At 46.0% G+C, this 22,551-nt stretch overlaps 1 protein-coding gene and 1 long non-coding RNA gene across 4 annotated transcripts in view; one reads left to right on the top strand and one right to left on the bottom strand.

Moving 5' to 3' along the window:
• Positions 1-22,551, top strand: part of Pitpnc1 (phosphatidylinositol transfer protein, cytoplasmic 1) — a 262,829-nt gene that overhangs the window by 34,338 nt on the left and 205,940 nt on the right. The gene's annotated exons all lie outside the window — the stretch shown is intronic.
• On the bottom strand, positions 694-8,133 carry Gm11714 (predicted gene 11714). Its single transcript, NR_168694.1, has 2 exons — positions 7,899-8,133; positions 694-1,363 (listed from the first exon to the last, which is right to left on the bottom strand). It is a non-coding gene; the product is annotated as a predicted gene 11714 (long non-coding RNA).

Here is a 22,551-nt window from a genome sequence, read left to right as displayed (position 1 = left end):
GGGCACTTACAGCCCTTTCAGGCATCCACTGGAGTTTTGAACAAGGGAAGCTGGGGGAGATGAACCTACGTGCTAATTAAATCAACATCCTGTCAGCCACCTTCCAACTTCTATAGGGCCGGAGGCGAGGATATTACAATGCAGCAGAACAGCAACCCAGGCTGGAGGGGTGGGGATGCATCCCTTCCTTGGTACCTACGTGGTGGATGATGCCAAGATGAATCCCAGTGATGTGTAACCCGGATGTGTTTAGTGATCTCATTCTGTGCTAGCACAGGGTAGGCGTGGCAGAGGATGGGTTCAGTATAGAATGCCCAGAACCTGGAGGAGATGGAGATGTTCTCTGGGTGGGGCAAATCTATTGCTGTTCATGAGAGGGAATCTTATGGAGAAAACTCCATAAGCCAAGGCCAGGCCAAGGTCAACTAAGAAGACAAAGAGTAGCTCCTGGTAGGCAGGTGGGTGGGGCCCCCTCCCTTCCTGCTCTCTTGGCCTGTTTTCATTCTGTCCCATCTTAATGTAAACCAGACTTTCAGACCCCACTGCTCCAGCACAGCATCTTACAGTGCATGTCAAAAGTTCTTTTGTGTGACCTTTAAAAGTCTGGCTAGTCCCAGACTCTTGTCTTCTTTCCTGGTACTTAGTGCTTCTGCCCAAGTCAAAACCAATTACAGTTACCAACGCACGACACAGTTAACTTTTAATATCTCTGTATTTTATTGTTTGCTTCTCTCAAAAAACAATCAGAGCTAATGAAACGTCGGCTATTACAATCACACGGCTGCTTATGTAATGGTTCCACAGCGTCCTTAATAAATGAGATCTAAATTGTTCTGTCTTCTTGAACCCAGAAACTCCTTCTGACTCAGGGTGTCTGGAGCTCCAATGTATTTTCTGAGGATCATGCTGTACTCTCTTCTGGAAGGATTTGGTCAAGAGTGATAAAGCTAGACACAATAAATACGCAGCAATAGGCACGTCTTTCAGAACGAAAGTATTGATTTAAACGAACAAGCAAACCCTATGTCTTAGTTAGGGTTTACTGCTGTGAACAGACACCGTGACCAAGGCAAGTCTTATAAGGACAACTTGTATGTAACTGGGGCTGGCTTACAGGTTCAGAGGTTCAGTCCATTATTATCGAAGCAGGAGCATGGCAGCATCCAGGCAGGCATGGTACAGGAGGAGCTGAGAGTTCTACATCTTCATCTGAAGGCTGCTAGCAGAATACTGACTTCCAAGCAGTTACAATGAGGGTCTTAAAGCCCACAGCCGCAGTGACACACCTATTCCAACAGGGCCACACCCTTTAATAGTGCCAGTCCCTGGGCCAAGCATATACAAACCATCACACCTGATTTACCTGGAAAACAAATTTGAAGAGAGGATGTTTGTCATATGCTGGAAAATGCACTTCGAATATTCTGTTTTTACATGCTGAGACAAGGTTTCTCTGTGAAGCCCAGGCTGACCTGAAACTTGCTCTGTAGAACAGGGTGGCCTCAAACTCAGAGATCCAATTGCCTCTGCCTCCGGAGTGCTGGAACTAAAGGGGTGTGTGTGTGTGTGTGTGTGTGTGTGTGTGTGTGTGTGTGTATACATGAGTGTAAATGAAGTGGGCATGGGGGAAGGACAAAGGCTGAAATCCAGTCTTCTCACTCTCTCTTCACCTGTTTTTAAAAAGATTTATTTACTTGTGTGTGTGTGTGTGTGTGTGTGTTGCCTGCACGTATGCCTGTGAGCCCTGATGTCCACCTCCAAAGATGGAGTGGAACTGAGCTGCAGATGGCTGTGAGCTGCCATATAACTACTGAGAACTGAACCTGGATCCCCTAGAAGAGCAGTAAGTGCTCTTAGCTCTCAAAGCCATCCCTCTAGCCCTTCACCTTATAATTTTTTTTCAAGATTATTTACATATATATATATATATATATATATGTATATATGTGTGTATATATATATATATGCTTTTGTTTGCATGTACCTCTGCATGCTGGAAGGGTGCATTGGAATTCTTGGCACTACACGGTTTTTTTGTTTGTTTGTTTGTTTGTTTTTAAATATTTATACTTATTTTTTTATACATATGAGTACACTGTAGCTGTACTGATGGTTATGAGCCCTCATGTGGTTTCTGGGAATTTGAATTCAGGACCTCTGCTGCTCACTCTGCTGGATTCTTTGGGCAACTTAATCTTTTTAAAGCTTTTTTTTTTTTTTTTTTTGGTTTTTGGAGACAGGGTTTCTCTGTATAGCCCTGGCTGTCCTGGAACTCACTTTCTAGACCAGGCTGGCCTCAAACTCAGAAATCCGCCTGCCTCTGCCTCCCAAGTGCTGGGATTAAAGGCGTGCGCCACCACGCCTGGCATTAATGCTGTTTTGAAGGTAACTAGGATTAAGTGAGCTGGGTGTGATGGCTTGCATCTGTAATTTTAGCACCGAGGCTGAGGCAGGAGGATTGCCAATTCTCCGATTCCTGGCAGATAAGCAGAATCAGGTACCATGTTCTCGGACTTTCTAGCTTCTGGAACATGCACCGAATCAACTTGCGGCCTTTATAAGTTTCTCAGGCTCTGCCATTTTACTCTAGCAACAGATGACTTGGCATAGAATTCCATTTTATGAGGTTTTGCATAATTTGCTTTTTGTATAACGATATATAATGCTTTTACGGAAGTATACATAAATCTAGGGGAAACAAAGTAGTTTTGAGCAGCTGGGCCCAGAGGCCATCTTGCTGTCCTGGTTCCAGGTAGAAGGATGCTGATGCGTCCTGAGACATTCAGTTTATCCTGTATCAGTTCTGGGTTCAACTAGGCACCTGCATCACCCCCATTGGAGATTGACTGACAGCACTCTATACCCTAGAAAGGACATCCTTGTCACCTCTCCGGAACCTGCCTGGCTCTTGAGGACAGTGCAAAGAAAGCCAGGACAACACAGGACAACACGCCTTCCCTGAGCATGACTCCTTCCTGAGTCTCTCAAAGCCCTCTGTGTGGCAAATGTGTGGTGTTTATAGCCCTGGACAAACATCTGCTCCACTCTGCCTTGATGCAGAAGAAGGAATCCAGGGCCTTGCAAGTGCTGGCTCAGGACTGTGCCCCGGAGCTACTTTTCCCAGCTCCATGAATTTCTGGATTCCCTCTGCTGTGGATTTGTTTTGTATTTGAACATTTACTGTCCCCTCCATCCCCCACCCCCTTGCTTCTTCTCATGCTAGGGAAAGAACTGAGAGTTGCAGGTCCATGTGCTTTGCCGCTAATCAATGCCCACCACCAGTGGCCCAATGCCAGTGTATTTGATGTATACTTTTAAAAGTTCCTTCTTAGTCAATGATTCTGATTATAGCACATCTTTTTGTGTTTGTGTGCGAGTGTGTGTGTTTCTTTGTGCTTACATAGAGACCCTCAGAAGCCTTCTTTGCATATTTAGTGTGTGTGTGTGTGTGTGTGTGTGTGTGTGTGTGTGCCTTGCATGTGTGCAGTGTCCACAGAGGCCAGAAGAAAGAGTCAGGTTTCCCTGGATACAGGGAGGGGCCGTTGGCATATTGCAAGCCACCTTATTGGTCCTGAGAATCACATCCAGGTCCTTTGAAAGAGCAGCAGGTGCTCTTAACTGTTGAGCCCTCTCTGCTGCCCCAGCCTCGTTTCTGAGACAGACTTGCTGACTGGGACCTTGTGCTCACTATTTACACTAACTAGGCTGTCTGTCCAGCAAGCCCCTCGGATCCACTTGTATCTGCTTCCTCAGCCCTGGGGTAATAAGCACAAGCCATCATGTCCAGCTTTTTTGGGGGTGGGGTTGGGGGTGGGGGTACCAAACTCAGGTCCTTATGTTTGCAAGGCAAGCATTTTCTCACTTAAGCCATCTCACCCCCCCCCCCATCACCCTCAAGTGATAACACACCTCTGCAGTAAAAAAAACCACCAACACGTCTTCCTTAGACAAGGGAGCTCCGATTGCCCGAAGCAGCGTATGGGGAGCATGAGTATGAGTAGTGTATGTGCAATATGAGTCTTCTCAGTTGATGATTTGGGTCTTGTGGCTCCCAGAGACAAGACTTCCCTTATTACCAGATAATGATCAGGTGATAGATTAGTACTGCCTTGATTATCTGAGGTAGATTGATTTGCCTCGTCAACTGCATGAATCCCTCAATGCCTGTTTCTACTGAAGACTCGATTTCTCCCTTGTCTGCCTGCCTGTTCACAGTGGCATTGCTCTGCCTGTCATGGGGGAAGACATTTTTGTATCTAAGCAGAAAATTCTAAGTCTGCTGAGTAAGGGCTGACCTAAAAATTGTGATGCAGGGAAATCGAGTTTCACTGTTTTATGCAAAAAGTTCCTATCTTGGGAGAATTGCAGTTTTTATTCTTTGGGGTAGGTAAGCAGATTTTCCCTATCGTTTAAGAAGCCATGCTGCCTTGGGGAAGAGGCAGAAAAGGGAGGGAAAAAAGCAACAACCAAGGAAAGGGCTATCTTGGGAATTTTGCTTGATAAAGCCCTGATGTGGAGGAGTGCCCTGGACAGAGACTGAGAGACTGGATGCTGCCAGTGCCTTGGGTTGTTCTCAGAGGTCTCCTGCATTACACAGTAACCAGCCACTGTTAAGCAAGGTTGCCAGAGAGGCCAGAGGGCTGGGGATGTCTGACAGCTGGGAGAAAACCTGCCTTTCAGCACAACGCCTGGGGTTGATTTCAGCACTGCAGCCATCGGGCATGTTGGTCACCCCAGTTTGCTTTTTAAAGTTTGTTTGTTTTTAAAGACAGGGTCTGTACCTGAGGCTGGCCTTGAACTCTCAGAGATCTGCTTGCCTCTGTCTCCTGAGTGCTGGGATTAAGGTGCGTGCCTACTTGTCCATCTTGAAGGGAAGTCAGGGCAGGAACTCAAGGTAGGAGGAACTGGGGCCAGGGACTGGAGCAGAGGCCATGGAGCAAGGCTGCTGCTTACTGCCTTTGTTAGTCATGGCTTGCTCAGCCTGCTTCTTATACAACCCAGGATCACTCGCCCATGGGTGGCAATACCGACAGTGCATTGGCCCCTTCCACATTAAACATTAATCCAGAAAACGCCCCCACAGACCTGTCTACAGGCCAATTTGATGGAGACATTTTTTTCAATTGAAATTTCTTCTTCTCAGACGACCCTGGCCTGTGCCAGAAAAAAACCCAAACCAAAACTAACCAACATATTGATATATGCCCATAGCCTCAAAACTGGAGAAGGGCAGGCGTTTGAGGCTAGCCTTGGCTAATAGTGACTTTGAGGCCAACCTGGAACACATGAGACTCTGTCCTTAGGGAGAGAAAAATTTAGGGGCTGGAGAGATGGCTCAGCAATAAAGAGCACTGGCTGCTTTCTGAGAGGACCGGAGTTCAATTCCCAGCATTCACATGGCAGCTCAAAGCTGTCTGTAATTTATGTTCTAGGGGATCCAACACCCTCACATAGACAGACAGACAGACAGACAGACATGCAGGCAAAACACCAAAGCACATAAAATAGGAATGAATAAGTTGGACTCGAGAGATGGCTCAGTGGTTAAGAGCACTGACTGCTCTTCCTAGAGGTCCTGAGTTCAATTCCCAGCAACCACATGGTGGCTCACAACCATCTGTAATGGGGTCCGATGCCCTCTTCTGGTGTGTCTGAAGACAGCGACAGTGTACTCATACAATAGATAAATAAAGCTTAAAAAATTAAATAAAATGCTTCACAGGACTGGAATTGACAGAAACTACAGCTGTCCTCCACTGTAAAAGCATGCTTATGGGTGGGGGTAGCAAAAGCAAAGAAGTTGGGGAAACTGATGGTAATGGGAACACAGTTGATGGGGCAGAGGAGCAGCCCCTCCCTGAGCACCATCAGTCCATCTTCCTGGCACAGGACCTAGGGGTTCCCTGTTTCTGGGATGGGGCAGCACAGATGTGCACATCCTGGCCTGCATGTTTCTTCTTCCGCAACCATCATCTCAAAGGGCTGTGGCAATCACATGGCTCCTCCTGTCTTTGCTTTAAGTGAAGTTTGCACCACAGACAGGGGTGCCAGCTAGTCGCTAGAATGCTGCTTGGCATTCTTTGAACTCTAGGCTTTAAATCTTGTATCTGGAAAGTCCTAAGGGAGGGATGCTGTCTTCCCCCCCTCACTAAAATAAACCCTCTATCAAATCACTGAAACAAATAAAACCTTTCGGTCTGGAACCACTCACACCCGGCAATCTGACACACAGAGATGGAAAACCCTTGGCTTCCAGTTCTGTGCTTCTGACTCTAGGCTGCCTTTGATTCTCTGGAGGTGACCAAAATAGTAATGTGTTTCAGATCAGAGCTAAAAGGAAGAGAACATTTCATGCAGGGGAATGTGTTTCCTTACTCAGTCAATGATTAGCAAGAGCCTTTGTTGCTGTTTTGAGACTTTTTTGTATGGGTGTGTGTAGCCCTGGCTGTCTTGGAACTCCGTAGACCAGGCTGGCCTTGAACTCAAGAGATCTGCCTGCCTCTGCCTCCCAAGTGCTGGGATTAAAGGTGTGCTTAGTGAGTCTTTTTCTGTCATGCTTTATGGTGATTTGAAGATTCAAAGCAGCGCTGAGTCTCCCACCTGGTATCAGGACTGAATATAGCCTTAAGCAAAAGTATCAATACACACGGCCAGATCCTCAAGGGTGCATAGAAACCAGGCACTCCAGTTTTCAATTTTACATCTGCCTGCCTGCCTACCTGTCTGTCTGTCTCTGTGTGTGTCTGTGTGTGCAGGAAGAATTGACTCTTACAATACATGTGGTGGTCAGACGTGTACTATGTGTACTACATGTGTACATATCTTCTACATGTCTACTATCTGCCTGCCTGGTGCCTTAGGAGATCATAAGAGGGACTTGAACTCTGGACTTCTGTAAGAGCAGCCAGTGCTTTTAACTACTTAGACATCTCTCTCCACTCAAATTTGTGTCTTATTTGCTGGCTTTAAGTATACCTCATCAGAGAAGCACTTAGTCTTCTGGCACCCAGGCTTATTTCCAGCATTTTCTCAGATCCAATCAGCAGTCCTTTCCTTATCCTTCCATATACAGCAGGAGAATCAAATGCTTGATATGGTTCCTAATTCATTTTGAAGCGGCTAAGGCCTTCACCAGCCATGACTAACACACCATCTACAGTGTTAATGGGGAGATATTGGATGCAAATCTATTCTGGGGACTCAAGAGGGTCCTACTGGCCCTCCTGAGGGAAGTTAACACTTGAGGAGACATCTGTACATCCTGGTTTGTCTTCTTCCTACCCTGGTACACTGAGAGCAAGCCTCCTTCTTGAAGGGTCCCAGGAGAAGAGACCAAGTAGAGCAAGTTCTGTTTGTTTTCTCACCCCCATGTCTCTGATTCTTCCCTCCATGGACAGGAGGCTGCCCTAATGCCAGGAACTCAGGGAGAGAGGATGGTAATTTTCCTTTTTAAGACAAGGTCTCAACGGGCGTGGTGGCGCACGCCTTTGATCCCAGCACTTGGGAGGCAGAGGCAGGTGAATTTCTGAGTTCAAGGCCAGCCTGGTCTACAAAGTGAGTTCCAGGACAGCCAGGGCTGTACAGAGGGACCCTGTCTCACAAAACCAAAGACAAGGTCTCACTCACTATGTCGATCTGGCTGTCCTGGAACTTACAATGTAGACCAGGCTGGCCTCAACTCTCAGAGATCCACCTGCGCCTGCCTCCCCAGTGCTTGGGTTAAAATCATGTTCCACTATGCCCAGATAATGCCAGTCTCTTTTTTCTCCCCTATGTGGTTTTTGGGAAAAAGCCAGGTTGTACCACCAGTTGGATACGCCTGCCCAGACAATGGCTGTTCCTTAAATTGCTTTATAGGAAATACATAAAGCCCCACCTTATGGTATTAGGGATGTTACCTTAATTTTGCTGTGCCTTGAAATGGAATATCCATCCACCTCATGAATATTGATCAGGTTCTGGGAATACAGCGATGAGTGAGCCAACAGATCGTTCCTTAATGGGTGTAGAGTCTGATCGGGCCAAGACAAATTAGAAGTCTTCCAGAAATAATAGCTAGAGTCCAATTGTACAAGTAGGTGATACGCAAGGCCAACAGGAAATGACCTCAGGTTAAGACTCACAGTGTGAGACGAGCCAAGGATCTGTGAACCCGCAGAACTCAGGCAAGGTGAGCTGGTGTAACTTGCAGGAAGTATGACTCAATCCTGAGTGTCACCAGGAAGGCTTCAACCAAGTCATCTGAGGAAAGCGTGTGCCAACATCCACTACCAAAGTATAAAGGGATCGGCAGAGAGAAAACCAAATACCACGTCCCAAGCTTGTCCCAGCAAGAACGAACGGGTCATGTACTTGGGCATTGTGTAATTGCCACTGCATAGATAGCATTGGAGGACGATGGAGGCAGACTGAGTGGTTTTTTTTGTTTGTTTGTTTTGAATAAAAATTTAAAAAATTTTTTCCTTTTTTTTTCTTTTTTTTCCATTTTTTATTAGGTATTTAGCTCATTTACATTTCCAATGCTATACCAAAAGTCCCCCATACCCACCCCCCAAAATTTAAAAATTTAATTAAAAATTTTTTCTCTGTGAGAGAGAGAGAGAGTGAGTGTGTGTGTGTGTGTGTGAGAGAGAGAGAGAGAGAGAGAGAGAGGGAGAGTGTTTGTGTTTGTATACCTAGTGCCTGCAGAGGCCAGAGTAGACTGGATCTTCAGGACCTTGAGTTACATACAGATACATTGTGAGCCAACATGTAGACGCTGGGAACTGAACCCAGGTCCTCTGCAAAAGCATCAAATGCTGAGTCACCTCTCCAGCGCCCTGATTATTATTTGTGTGTGTGTGTGTGTGTACCTGCATGAGTTATGTGCTGATGCCCGTAGAGGCTGGAGGGCATTAGATCCTCTGGAACTGGAATTACAGGTTGTTGTGAGCCGCCTTTTTTAGGTGCTGGGAACCAAACCCAGGTCCTCAGTAAGAGCAGTCAGCACTCTTAATCACTAAGCTGTCCAGACCTGTGAGCGCTGCTCCTTAAATCTGTTCAGGCAGATGTGTTACATCCTAATTCTGGTCCTGCTTATATGAAGACCATTTTTCCTGCTGCCTCATTTCTTTAGCCTCAACACTATTTATTATTATTAAGTTTTGTGTGTGTGCCACAGTACACAGTACTCTGAGGTCAGCGGCAGCTCAGGAGTGGAGAGTGAGTGGGTTCTCTCCTGCCTTTTTTAAAAAATTTATTTACTTATTTAATTTTATGTATATGATTGTGAGCCTTCATGTGGTTGTTGGGAATTGAATTTTTAAAACCTCTGCTCAATCAGGCCCAAAGATTTATTGTGTTTATAAATAAGTACACTGTAGCTCTCTCAGACTCAACAGGTGGTTGTTAGCCACCATGTGGTTGTTGGGATTTGAACTCAAGACCTTTGGAAGAGCAGTCAATCTCTGACAGTGCTCTCTCCTGCCTTGTTGAGATATCTTGTTTGTTAATGCAACTTTGCACACTCCAGGCCAACATGAGCTTCCGGGTGGGTCTCCTATTTTCCTCTCCCATCTAGCAGCTGAGGTGCTAGGATCCTTGGTGCACTGCCTCTTCTGGCCTTTTTTTTTTTAAGATTTCTTTATTATTTATATGTAAGTCCACTGTAGCTGTCTTCAGACACACCAGTAGAGGGAGTCAGATGTCATTACAGATGGTTGTGAGTCACCATGTGGCTGTGGGATTTGAACTCAGGGCTTTCACAAGAACGGTCAGTGCTCTTAACTGCTGAGCCATCTCTCCAACCCCTCTTTCGCCTTTTACTTGGAGTGTCTGGTTTATCAGCTAAGCCATCTCCCTGCCCCCCCCCCCCATTGGCTGAATCTGTAGATTTGATCCCTTAGATTAAGAACATCCCCTCCCTCAGTATCTCCAGGTGTGACCTTGATCCTGGGGAGGTGACCCAGAGGTCACAGGACTTAGGTTTCCTATAGAAAGGTGAACTGTGACTGCTAATACCTCTAACCCACCAGGTTTACCTGTGTTTGAGTGAGAGTGTGTGAGCACCCAGGCATGTCTGCGTGGGTTTACCATTCAATGGTTTGATGGACAGGGACAATGACAGTTGCTAAAAGAAGGAAGAGAGTTTCTTTGGCTCTTTCAAAACAGGGGCTCAGATTCCCTGACATTCAGCTAGGACGGGGTAGCCATGTGGGCAGACGCTGCGCTCCTCTGGGGTATCCTGGTCCTCCTTTGGGTTTGAATATCACATAGAAGAGCTTTGAGTGGATTCTTTGTAGCCCTGTGAGCTCTCTGTCTGTCTGATTGCCTCCCATAAGGTGGCTCTTCTAGTTTTATTTCTGTTGTGATGAACTACCTGGACAGAAAGCAATTTAGAGGAGAAAGGATGTGTTTTTATAAATACAGATTACAGCTCACTATTGTGGAGAAGTCAGGGCAGGAGCTACAAAAAGAACGGCTCCTAGCACATCCCCAGCTGAGAGCAGAGAGAAGTGCTCGCTGCCTTGCTGGTGCTCAATTCCATTTTCCCACCCCCACCCCGGCTCCCACTCCTATCCTCTTGGGAACGGTCCCGCCTGCACCTGGACATTCTCTCCCATAGGTTCGTCCACAGGCCAACCCATTGCAGATAGTGCCTCGTTGAGTCCGTCTTCCCAGGGTTGTGTCATGGTTGACACATGTCACAAGAACAAGTGGATCACTACGCCTTTCTTTAATCCCAGCAGTTTGGAGGCAGAGGCAGGGGGGATCCCTGTGAGTCTGAGGCTGTCCTGTCTACATTGGAAGCTTTAGACTACAAGTTGCACTCCATATAGCTAAATGATGCCTACATAAACTACCAGAAATCTCATCCACCTTTATGAAAATTGCACATTGGGGTGACAAGAGCATTTGAATATATATCCTATTTGCATAGGGAAAAGAAGTCCGTTTCTACATAGGACAATGCTTTCCTAAAACTTAATTTGATTCAGGCGTGGTGATGCGGGCCTGTAACCTCAACATTTGGGAAGTGGACACAGGGTGGTCAAGAATTTAACCCCAAACTATAACATAGCGAGTATGAGATTAGCCTAGGCTACTTGGGACCCTGTCATAAAACAAACAGACCTACCTAATTTGCACAGAAGTGGCACATATTTCTTAATAAATCGGTGTTGAGATGAATTCCCTGATAGTGAATTGAGTTCTCCTCTTCTCCACTCTGGAGCCTCAGCTCCTGTGCGGAGGTCAGAGGTCAGACAACTTCCATGAGTCAGTTCTCTCCCGCCATGTGGGTTCCGGTCATCGGGCTCAGTGGTGAGTCTCTTTACCTCCCCAACCATTTCTCTCTCTTAAAAATATTTCTGAGATGTGTCTCGTGCATCCCAGAGTGGCCCTCAAACTGCCTGTGTAGCGGAGGATAACTTTGAACTTGTACTTTTCCTGCTTCCACCTTGCTGGGGTTACAGGTGTTAGTGTTAGCAGCTACATTTGTTTTGCCAGGTGACTCATGCTGGGGCTGGAATCCAGGGCACTACGCGTATTAGGTAAGCAGTCTACTGACTAGCCAGTTCTCGCTCTAAACCTACTGAGTGTATATATACCTACTGTATACCACCTATGCCTCTCCTCACATTCTTTCTATTCTAAATTTATTTTTTGCCACTTGTTATGAGTTCCAAGCTTGTAGCAAACCGAAGGAAGGGCCTTGAATCCTGTGTATTTGGGGATGTCATCCCATCCCTTACCCCAAAAGAGACAACATGGCTTGCCCTGGACTCGGGCTTGCTGATTGATATAAATCCTCGAGGTCCAGCTTTTTGAGACTGTTTGCTTTATTTCTCTGCTGTGCAGCCACACACTTCTTTAGTATTCCTCTTTCCAAGGGGGTGTGAAGCTGTCTGCCATCTTCCCCAGTCTTCCTTCCATGCGAATACAGGCTGCACCTCAGGCTTGGCTGCCAACTGATTATTCTCACCGGGGCCTGTTAACACAACTCCCATCACCCACACAGCTAAAAATAAATCATATTTAACACTCGGCAGCAAAATTCCAGGCAAATATATAATCTGATTTGATTGAGGCTTTGTGGAAAATGTTAATGGCGGAATCAAAGGCTTGTCTTGAAGACGGGGGAGGGAGGATTGATCCCTTCCTTCGTGTGAGCAAGGCGGGCGGGAGGAAATCAATTCACCCGTCTTCGTAATCAAGAGCGCCTGACGGATGCTTGGGCGTCTGATGTGACACTTGTTCATCCAGGCTTTGGATAGTTTCCCTCCCTGTGACACAGTGTCTGGGAGAGTCAGCATTCCCTTTAGAGTGTGTCCGTCTGTGTTAGAGGATCCAGGGATATGCAGTGCTTACAGCTAGTGAGACCATGTCTTACACAGTCTCGGAATGGATCATAGCTGATTTTTTAACTATATATATATACATATGTATATGTGTGTATATATATATATATATATATATATATGATTTATTTATTATTATATGTGAGTACACTGTAGCTGTCTTCAGACACGCCAGGAGAGGGTGCCAGATCTCATTACAGATGGTTGTGAGCTACCAAGTGGTTGCTGGGAATTGAACTCAGGACCTCTGGACGAGCAGTCAATGCTCTTAACTGCTGAGCCATCTCTCCAGCCCCTTTTTCTTTGTCATTTTCTTGGGTTTGATGAATAAATGTTTGTTCATCAATCAGTATCATTGTCAAAAAACCTTAAGTACAGAGACTGATTGTCAGTTGTTGGTTTGGTGCTTTGTGACGATAGCTCTTGTAGCCCAGGCTTGGGTCTAACTTTACATAGTCAAGGATGACTTTGAACTCCAGTCCTTACCATACGGTCTGGCTTATTTGGTGCTGGGGGAGGGGTGTGGGGCAGGAATTCCAGCTTCATGCACTCTACCCACTGAGCTCTGTCCTTAGCCCTCAACAAGTCGTTTTTAAATTTACATTTTTTGTTGTGTGTGTGTGTACACACATGTGTGTGCATGTATGCATGTGTGTATGTGCGCCTGTGTGTGCATACACAGTATGTATGTCTGTGTGCGTGCACACGCACAAGTTCTAACGTGACGACCAGAGGACAATTTTCAGGGGTCAGTTATCTTCCAGCATTTGGGGCCCCAGGATCAAACTCAGTCCCTTGGGCTTGGTAGCAAGTGCCTTTACCCCCAGAGCCCTCTCACTGGCCTTCTGCTCTTCATCCAAAGGAGAGCCACCCTTCAGAGGCACAGCAGTCAAGCTTATAAAAGACTTCAGTCTGCAAGACTTCTTCAGTGGTGACTTTTTTTTCTGGATCATTAACTCTGTCTAGTGCGTTGTGAGACAAGACTTACTGTTGGAAGAAGTTCATTATTTATTTCTGTTTTATGCTAAACTATCCCTTTAATGATGTTTTGTTGGGTTGGTTTTGTGTGGGGCTGGGGAGGGTTGTACGTTTTTGAGGTCTCTTATGGCTCAGGGTGGACTTGAACCCTCTGTAACCAAGGCTGATCTTCAACTGAGTCTCCCATCTTAACCTTTCAGTTGCTTCACAGGTGTGTGCCACCATGTCTGGCTCCATGGAGATTTCTGTCAGGGTTCTGTGGAATCATATCTCCAGCTTTTCTATCTGTGTCCTCCCTGTACCACCCTCCCCCATTCTTTTCTATCCCATCAGCCTCTGCTGACCCTTATTTTTGACAGGGTCCTAGCTTGCATGGTGATTTGGCTCTAGAAAATATTCCTTGATCATCCAGTAAGTTTGCAGCAGTGAGCTTGCAGTTTTCAAATTGTGGTTTTGGCGAGAGATACTAATGAAGACTCGGGCACGGAGCAGCAGGCCGAGAATAAGGAAAGAATCCTCTTAAAATAGACCTCACGTGCTTCTGTTTAGTTACAGGGTAATTTGTAAAACATGAGTGTCCAACCCAGGGTGTGGGGCATGCTAAGCAGGCAGTCTGCTGCTGAGCTGCATCTCAGCCCCCAGAAATGGATGCTTCCTTCCCTGTCCCCTGGACCCTCAGCACTGCATACCATAGAATTGCAAGCATGCAGATGCAGCCTCACACCTGTGTCAATGAGGATGGTGTCCTAAGTATCACCACCATGACAAACTTTTCTTCCTTGGTATTCAGTTTCTGGCTTCCTTGCTAACGACTGTGTTTATTTCAGGTGTCATTACATAGCTCGTTCTCTCTCTCTCTCTCTCTCTCTCTCTCTCTCTCTCTCTCTCTCTCTCTCCCTCTGGTTTTTCGAGACAGGGTTTCTCTGTATAACCCTGGCTGTCCTGGAAAGCACTCTGTAGACCAGGCTCAGAAATTCACCTGTCTCTGCCTCCCAAGTGCTGGGATCAAAGGCGTGTACCACCACTGCCCAGCACAGCACACAGGTCTCTTTCCCTCAGCCTGGATGGGTTTTAGCTTGGGTTTTAGCAAGCTTCACCACACCTATCAGAGGAGGATTAGCCCTCCCCGGGAAGTGGCTATCTGCTGTACTCAGGAAGCCAGCAGGGTGTTCCTGAGAAAGGAAGGTCTCTAGTGTATTTTCTAGAATACAAGCTGATATTTTTGTGAGCTTGTTCTAGAAACTTCATTACAGGCTCCAAGAACATTATTTCCTATGATTGTAAATAACTGAACAACCTCTCTCATCTTGATCTTTTTCTTTTCTTTTCTTTTCTTTTCTTTTCTTTTCTTTTCTAAATTCCCATGGGTGTTTGAGTAGGATCTCATGTAGCTCAGGCTGGACCACAACTCAGTATAGAGCTAAAGCTAGTCTATTCTCCCTATCCTTCTGAATTTGCCTACGTCATGCTGGGATTGTAGGTACATACCTCCACTCCTGACCCTACCAGGATAAATTAGTTGTATAAAATGATGTAGTTGCTGTGCAGTGGTGTGCAGCACTCGGGAGGCAGAGGCAGAGGCAGAGGCAGGGGGATCGCTTGAGTTTGAGGATAGCCTGGTAAATAGAATAAATGCTAGGATAACCAGGGCTACACAGAGAAACCCTCTTTTAATCCCCCAGCCTCCAAAGGCATTTAGGGTTACAAGATGGCTCAGTGGGTATGGATGGGCACTTGCTGGCAAGCCTTACACATGACAGGCTGTCGATCCCTAGGGCCTACATACACAATAAATAAAGTGTAGCCCAGGCTGACCTTGAAGTTTCTACGTAGCCCAGGCAGGCCTGGAACCACTGATCCCCTGTTTTCACCTCCCAGCTGGTGAGTTGCAGGGGTGTCCCCCCATCCCAGCTGCATTTTGATTTCTCCCTAGGCTCCTGTCAATGTCTGTGGGTTCAGTGTCTGGTACTGCTCTCGGGGGTATGGGGGAGGGGGCAGGGAGGTGCTTTGTTAGACTTATTCAGATGCTATTTTTTAGTATGGTCACTTTGTGACACAAATGTGTCTAGACACATACATAGTAATGGTTCAAACTCACTCATGGCCCTGTGTGTGTGTGTGTGTGTGTGTGTGTGTGTGTGTGTGTGTGTGTAGTGTCAATGGTGAGGCCAGAGCAGGGCATCAGGTATCTTCTCTCGCTTTCCCTGAGTTATTATTATTTATTATAGTCTCTCATTGAACTCTCACCACTGCACAGCAAGTACATCATTGAACTCTCACTGTTTCAGCCAGACTGGCTGCTCAGCAAGTCTCCAAGTTCAAACCACCTCCCATCCCAGCCTTGAGCTCTAGCACTGGATTCCAGGACAGGTTGCCATGATCTGCTTTTACATAGGTGCTGGGGATTTGAACTCAGGTCCTCTTACCCACTGAGTCACTTTCTCAGTCCCCTCTCCCTGCTCTGTTTTAAGTTAAGGCCTTGGGCTAGAGAAAAGGCTCAGCAGTTAAGAGCACTGACTGCTCTTCCAGAGGTCCTGAGTTCAATTCCCAGCACCCACATGGTGGCTCACCACCATCTGTAATGGAATCTGGTGCCCTCTTCTGGTGTGTCTGAAGACGGCTACAGTGGACTCATACACATAAGATAAATCTTAAAACAAAAAAACAAAAAAGTCTCGATCTTGCTGTGTGGCACTGGCTGGCCTGGCTGGTCTTGAATTCAGGCTTGTCTACAGCATCCTGCTTTCCATATCCCTTTAAAATGTTATTAGGCCCACTTAGAAGGCCAGGTCACCAAGAAGCTTCGTCCCCGGCCTGCCACACAGAATAGTCTTCCTGGGGCCTTAGCGGCTGCTGGCTGTTCTTTCAGAGTACTCCAGGGGAGGGGAGACTCTGGGCTGCAGGAATGGAATTGTATTGCAGTCCTGGCAGAGGCCCACCCTCCGTGGATGGATTTCTCCAGGCTTGCTCTGTGAAAGCATTTGGGATTTCGATCAAGCACTTTGTTTTAATTAAACTGATGAACTACTGTGCAAAATTCAGGTGCAGTGGCAGCACCCTGTTGGGCATCCATCTCTCAGGAAGCCTGGTCTTTTGTCTTGGTCACATGAGGTTCTGGTCGGGCTTAGACGTGCAATAGGTACAGATTGGTTGTTTTTTTTTTTTTTTTTTTTTTTTTTTTCCTAATTGAAATCAAGGCCAAAGGACGTGTGTACACAATGTACAATCTGTCACGTCAGGCTGCGACTTGGGCTTTCCCTACTTCACAGCGGTGCCGTCTTTGGAATTGGCATTTTCCTGGCTAGAACTTTGTGGTCAGATACTCCATTTCGATGCTGGGTAACCAGTCGATGGCCAGCTAGCTCCCAGTTAGTCTTGAGACCAGGCTCCTGTGTATCGTCAGGACACAGCTCTCTGTAAGCTGAGGAGGCTCAGAGTTAGTTTGTTTATACTGTGTGACCAAAGCATATCTAATATGCCTAGTGAATGTTTTCTAGGTCTGTGTTTCCCAAGTAGTATTTTCAATATCTGTGGTATTTTTAAAAAAATATTTCATCTCATATTGTATTGATAGGGATTCTTGCAGGGTTGTATATATTTCCTTTATGTTGCAAGAAGACTATTATGGCTTACCCAACAATATCTAAACATTCTTTGCTACTCTTACTTCTTCTTCTTGTTTTCGATACAGGGTTTCTCTGTATAACCCTGGCTGTCCTAGACTTGTTTTATAGACCAGGCTAGCCTCAAACTCACGGAGATCCACCTGCCTCTGCTTCTGCCTCCCGAGTGACAGGATTAAAGGTACACCACCACAACTGGCTTACCCTTCCTTTTTGAGACTGAGTCCCTTTAGCCCAGGCTGGCCTTGAACTCCCTATGTAGCCCAGGCTGCCCCTGAACTTCTGACAGGTGCCAACAGACCTAGTATAGGTGGTGCTAGAGCTTAGTGCTTGCTAAGTAAGTACCCTGCCAACTGAGATGCATCCCTAGCCCTGCTTTGTTGTTGTTGTTGTTTTAAATTTTTGAAACAGGGTCTTATTCTATAACCTAGGCTGTACTTGAACGTTAGCAATCCCCCTGACTCAGTCTCCCAAGTTCTTGGGCTGGTTTTGAACCTAAGACGCTCCTGCTCACAATCCTGAGGTTAGAGGGTGGAAACTGAGCCAGGGTCTTCTGCCAAGACCAGCAAGTGCTTTTAACTGCCGAGCCATCTCTCCAGCTCTTACATTCAACATTTTAATGAATACATAAAAGGTATCAGGTTCTGTCATGGTTCTTCTCCTGGGTAATTGATGAGCCTCTTAGTGTTGATTTTTTAAAAATCAAGCACTCTATTTAGTTAATAAAGCAACCCGGGACAGGATTGAAAGCAGCTGTGTTTGCCGTGGGCATGGCTGTTACGTGGCCACACATGCAGAAGCAAAGGTTTAGAGACCAAAGGATGACTCCTCTCTGCCTGGCTACCAGGGGCAGCCACGGCTTTGGTTCCTAGGAGTTGCTGGATATATGTCGTAGGTCTCAGAGACCATTCTGTGAGGCCGATAATTAAGGAAGCTAAGGTCTCATAAAAATGAATATGGTCTCCCATTTGAGCAAAGGACATGCGACATCACACCTTCACATTTCATTCACTTCTTCATAGGCGAATTAAAAGCTCCATATGTATTTATGGTGTACTACGTGGTATGTATGTGTGTATATATGTGTGTGTATATACAATGATTAATTTTTACTTTATATTAATTTTTAGGACACGATCTTGCTGTATAGTTTAGGCTCCTATGCAACTCTCAATCTCCTGTCTCTACTTTCAGACTGCTGGGATTCCAGGTGTGTGTCTTGCCCCTAGGATATTAACTGAATGGCTGACTGATTGATTGGTGTGTGTGTGTGTGTGTGTGTGTGTAAAGGTCAGAGGACAATCTGAAGTGTTGATCCTAGAATCTCTTGCTTGTGTATAAATCATCCAGTGTTGAGTAAAGAAGGAGATAATAGCGATGAATGGCCAGTAAAAAAATAAACAAATCGGTATTCATGCTTGTCATCCCAGCATTCAGGGTATCAGGTGTTCGAGGCCAGCCTGGGTGTCATAGCCAGACCTTGTCCCAAACAGTAAAGTAGGGGTAGGGAGATCCTTCAGCTGAAGTGCTTGCTGTTTGGGTAGAGCGATTGTGTGTATGCTTGTGGGTGTGTGCATGCAACATCAGATGCCCATGGAAGCCAGAAGAGGGCATTGGATTCCTTGGAATTGGAGTTAGGAGTGGTTGTCAGCCACTCAAGGAGGATGCTGGGAACCAGACAAGGGACCTGCAAGAGCTGTGTGTACTCTTAACTGCTGAGCCATCTCTCGAGCCCAAGTAGATATTAAGTTTGAACGGGCCACTTCTGAGGCAAGTGGGAAGAAAATGCAAATAATCTATTGACTTTACACAGGTGACCGCGGGGCTGGCTGCCTGTGCCTTTAAGGGGAACCCAAAGGAGGTTTTTATCTCTGGGTAAAAGACTTAACTGTTTGCTGAAAACCTCAACAATCAAGATAAACAGTGTGGAGGCTTCCTAGGTTGTATCAGAGGCTAGCTCTTCCTCCCGCTCTGTGAACACACCTACTTCCGTTCGGCTGCAGTAACTGATTTCCTGTGTAGTCAGAGCCTCTTTCCTGGGCCTGGGTAGGGCCGTAGTTAACCATTGCTGTACTTCCGCTGCTCAGAGCAGCATAGCTTTCTGTCTAGATGCCAGGGCCTGCAGGTTTCCACTTGCTAACGTCTTCTCTCTGGAATGCATTTTCCACACCTGATGATTCACCAGCGCCATCCCTTACTTGCTGTCGTTCACAGCATCCACAGAGGAGTTTGGGTTGGGTCCTGGGAGACCGGAAGTTAGCAGAGGCAGAGTGGGACTCTGGGCAAGGGACACGGGTTGCCAGTGAAGATTAGCGCCTGCAACCCGGAAGGCGGCTCGGCTCCTTGGTTCAGTTGGGTCAGGCAGATGGAAGCAAGCATTGCCAGCCTCTCTTTTAGTCTGCTATATAACTGCTAGACTGGAGAGCTGAGCGCTTGCTTCAATTACTCTTTTTCCTTGTCCTACGAATGCAAAAGAGGATGAGGGAAAAATGACAGAAGTGTGTCACTAAAATAACTTATTAGACTTTGGGATTCTTAGTCATTGCTAATGGTTGGGACTTTGAATATTCATTAGTGCACCCTGCTGTTTGGAGAGTGCACGAGGCTCTCTCCGTGTGTGTGTGTGTGTGTGTGTGTGTGTGTGTCTATGGATTTGAGCTCTGCCTTTCCACTTAATTAGTTAGGAACTCATTGAATGGGGAACAGAGTGATACGAAGGAACAGGAGAATGGGCTCTTTGTCCCTGGATCCTTTTGTGACTTCCTTGGGTAGAAACGAATTCTGCTCACCCTGAGCCAAGTTGGAGCTTCCTTCTGTGCTGTTTCTGCCCTTGCTCATTTCAGCCCTAGATGTGTTTCTGGCTTCTCCTGGGTCAAAATCCTCTCGCTGACCTCTCACCGTCACTTAGGACTCTCCTTCCTCAGGGATTTCTCTGACATGGCAGGGAACATTGGCGTCTGAGTGAGGCAAAGGAAAATATGAACTCTTGTGTAGGTTCTCATCGGATCGACTCCTGCATCGTGAAGCAAATGGACAGGGAGGGCTGTTGTAGTTTGTCAAAAGACCCTCTCTCACAAAGACCACAGAGACCACCATCATTGCAAAATGCATGAGGATTTTATTACTTATCCAACATGTTGGGGAACCCCCTGTCAGCACGCAGGCCGGAGGAGAGACCCAGAACAAAGAGAGAACACACTTTTATACCTTTGTAAGGGCCAGATATAGGCACCAGGGTAGTCTGGCTTATTTTAATTGGTGTAACCAATAACCTTTTTGGACATTGGTTGGTTTGTATAGGGTGACTCTCATTTTGTCTGTCCTTGTGGTTTTTAGCTTGAGGTGGGGGGGCAGGATAATTGTTAATCTTGTTCTGGTGGCTGTAATCTTAGAAGTTTTGACCGTTAAAACTATGTTTCTGTATTTGTTTAGTGAGTCCTTTTTTTTTTTTTTTTTTTTTTTTTAAATCTGGTTCTGTACTTGGCCTGTTAGTACAGTTTGGAAAGTACTTTTGAGCGGGAAGGTACTGGGTAGTCTTGAATTTATTTTGGATATTACAGGGTTAAGGAAGAGCTGAGGGGCGTTCCAGTCACAAATGGGATAGCTTGATAGAAGTAGTAACAGTGTGTCCTTTTAAGTTGGAGAATCTTTGTGGCGGATTCCTTATGTATAGTTATATTAGCTTATATAATTATAGTTATATTTTGTTATTATAGTTATTTTGAATGTGTGTATATATTTGGTGTGTGTGCGTGTGTGTACCAGTGTGCGTGTCTCCTGGAGTATCATCCACTTCCTTTAAGATAGGCTCTCTCATTGACCTGGAGCTCAACAATTAGCCTAGACTGGCCAGCAAGCCCAGATACCCACTTATCGCCGAGTCCTCAGCACTGTAATTAGAGACAAGCACAGCTTCTGGCATTTTCTCTCGTCTTCCAGGGACTCAGCCCTCAACGCTTGCAAGACCAGTGCTTCATTGGCCGAGCCATCTTCCCGGAACATATTTTTTTCCCCCATTTACTTTAATATTTAAAACATACTGCGTTCAAGTAATATTGATCTGCATATTTGATCCCCTTAAATTTCGCACCTGAGGCAAATACCTCCCCCCACTCACCCTAATCCTGGCTCTGTTGCAAAAATTCACTCCCAGGCTCTCTGCGCAGCTGTCTTCCTCATAGATCCACAGCAATCATGGCTCTCACTGGCTCCTGATTGCAGAAGTAAAACCTAGCTCCCTTGGATCAGTATTCACCACACCCCTCTTATTCCCCTCACAGGGGTACCTATCCTGCCTGGCCCTGTGCCTTTTTTCTCTAACCACCTTCTAGCCTTTACTTGGGAGCTCCAATGCTCTTGCTTATGTCTGAATTGTACCCCTGTTCCCAAAATAGTCCTGCCTAGCTGCAGAATTCTACTTGCCTGCTTCTAGCCAGACCCCCCCTAGGCTGGCTTATTCGCCCTGCTTTCCTATCGGAAGCTCTGTGTTTCTGTCCTGTTCTTACCCTGGCTGTTGCATTCACCACTGGACGATGGTTTATCTGTTTACCTGTGCCCTCAGATCCGCTGCCAGTTCCTTGAGGAGACTGGCCAGGGCTTTTCATGTCAAACGGGTAAATGAATACAGTTGGGTCTGTGAGCTAAAAAGCAGCTTGTAGTTAGAAATGTCCTGCGATAAGCCATAGCTTGGCAGAGGGGAATCCCTGTGTAAATACATATATATAAATAATACATATATTTATTATTTTATGTGTGTGGGTGTTTTGCCTGCATGAATGTATGCCTATTGCATTTATACAGCGTCCACAGAGAACTGAACCCAGGACCTCCTGAAGAGCAGCCATCTCTAGCCTCTCTATCTTACTTTTTGAGACAGGGTTTCTCAGTAAACCTGAAGCTCAATGATTTTGCCAGACCGCCTGGCTGGCCAGTGACCTCTAGGGAACCTGTCAGTTCCAGCCTCCTCAGCCCGCACCTGTGTGCCTTGTTGGGGGTCGAACTTGAGTGGCCAGCACTATACCGACTAAAGCATCTCTCCAGCTCCTAGAGGATGGCAGTGGTGAGGATGATGAAGGTGGTGGTGGTGATGATGATGGTGATGGACATGACAACTGTGTCAACATTCAAATACAAACAAAGCAAACATAAAATAATGTGATTACCTACATTATAATCATCATCCTATCATACCAACCAACTCACAGCCAGTTTGGTTTCATTACATAGCTGCCCACCCTGGTTTTGTTTTGTTTGTGCGTGTGTTTTTGTTTCTTTTCCCCTGTTTTTGTTTTGTTTTGTTTTGTTTTGTTTTGTTTTTTTGTTTTTCTCTGCCAAAAAAAAAAAAAAAGAGCACTTCTGTTGATTTCAAAATCCAGGTTTGAAATTCCAGGTGGAGTTCACAAGGAATTTGGATCTTGGGTGGGCAAGCCCCCTGAAGCAAGTCATTTGGGGGAAATACTTGTCGTTTGTTTGTCTGTCTGTTTATTTGTCTGTTTTCCCCAGAGGATTGGAACTAAGAAGCTGTCTCAGGACATGAAGTCAGCAGGTTGGGAAGGAGACTGCTTCTTAGGCAAGAAGAGGCTGGCCACTTTGAAGGCTTACTTTTGAAATTA

This window comes from Mus musculus, chromosome 11 (genome assembly GCF_000001635.26).
Source record: "Mus musculus strain C57BL/6J chromosome 11, GRCm38.p6 C57BL/6J".
Lineage (NCBI taxonomy): Eukaryota > Metazoa > Chordata > Mammalia > Rodentia > Muridae > Mus > Mus musculus.
The sequence above is the reverse complement of the archived record's forward strand: the minus strand, read 5'-3'. Positions and strand labels throughout refer to the sequence as shown.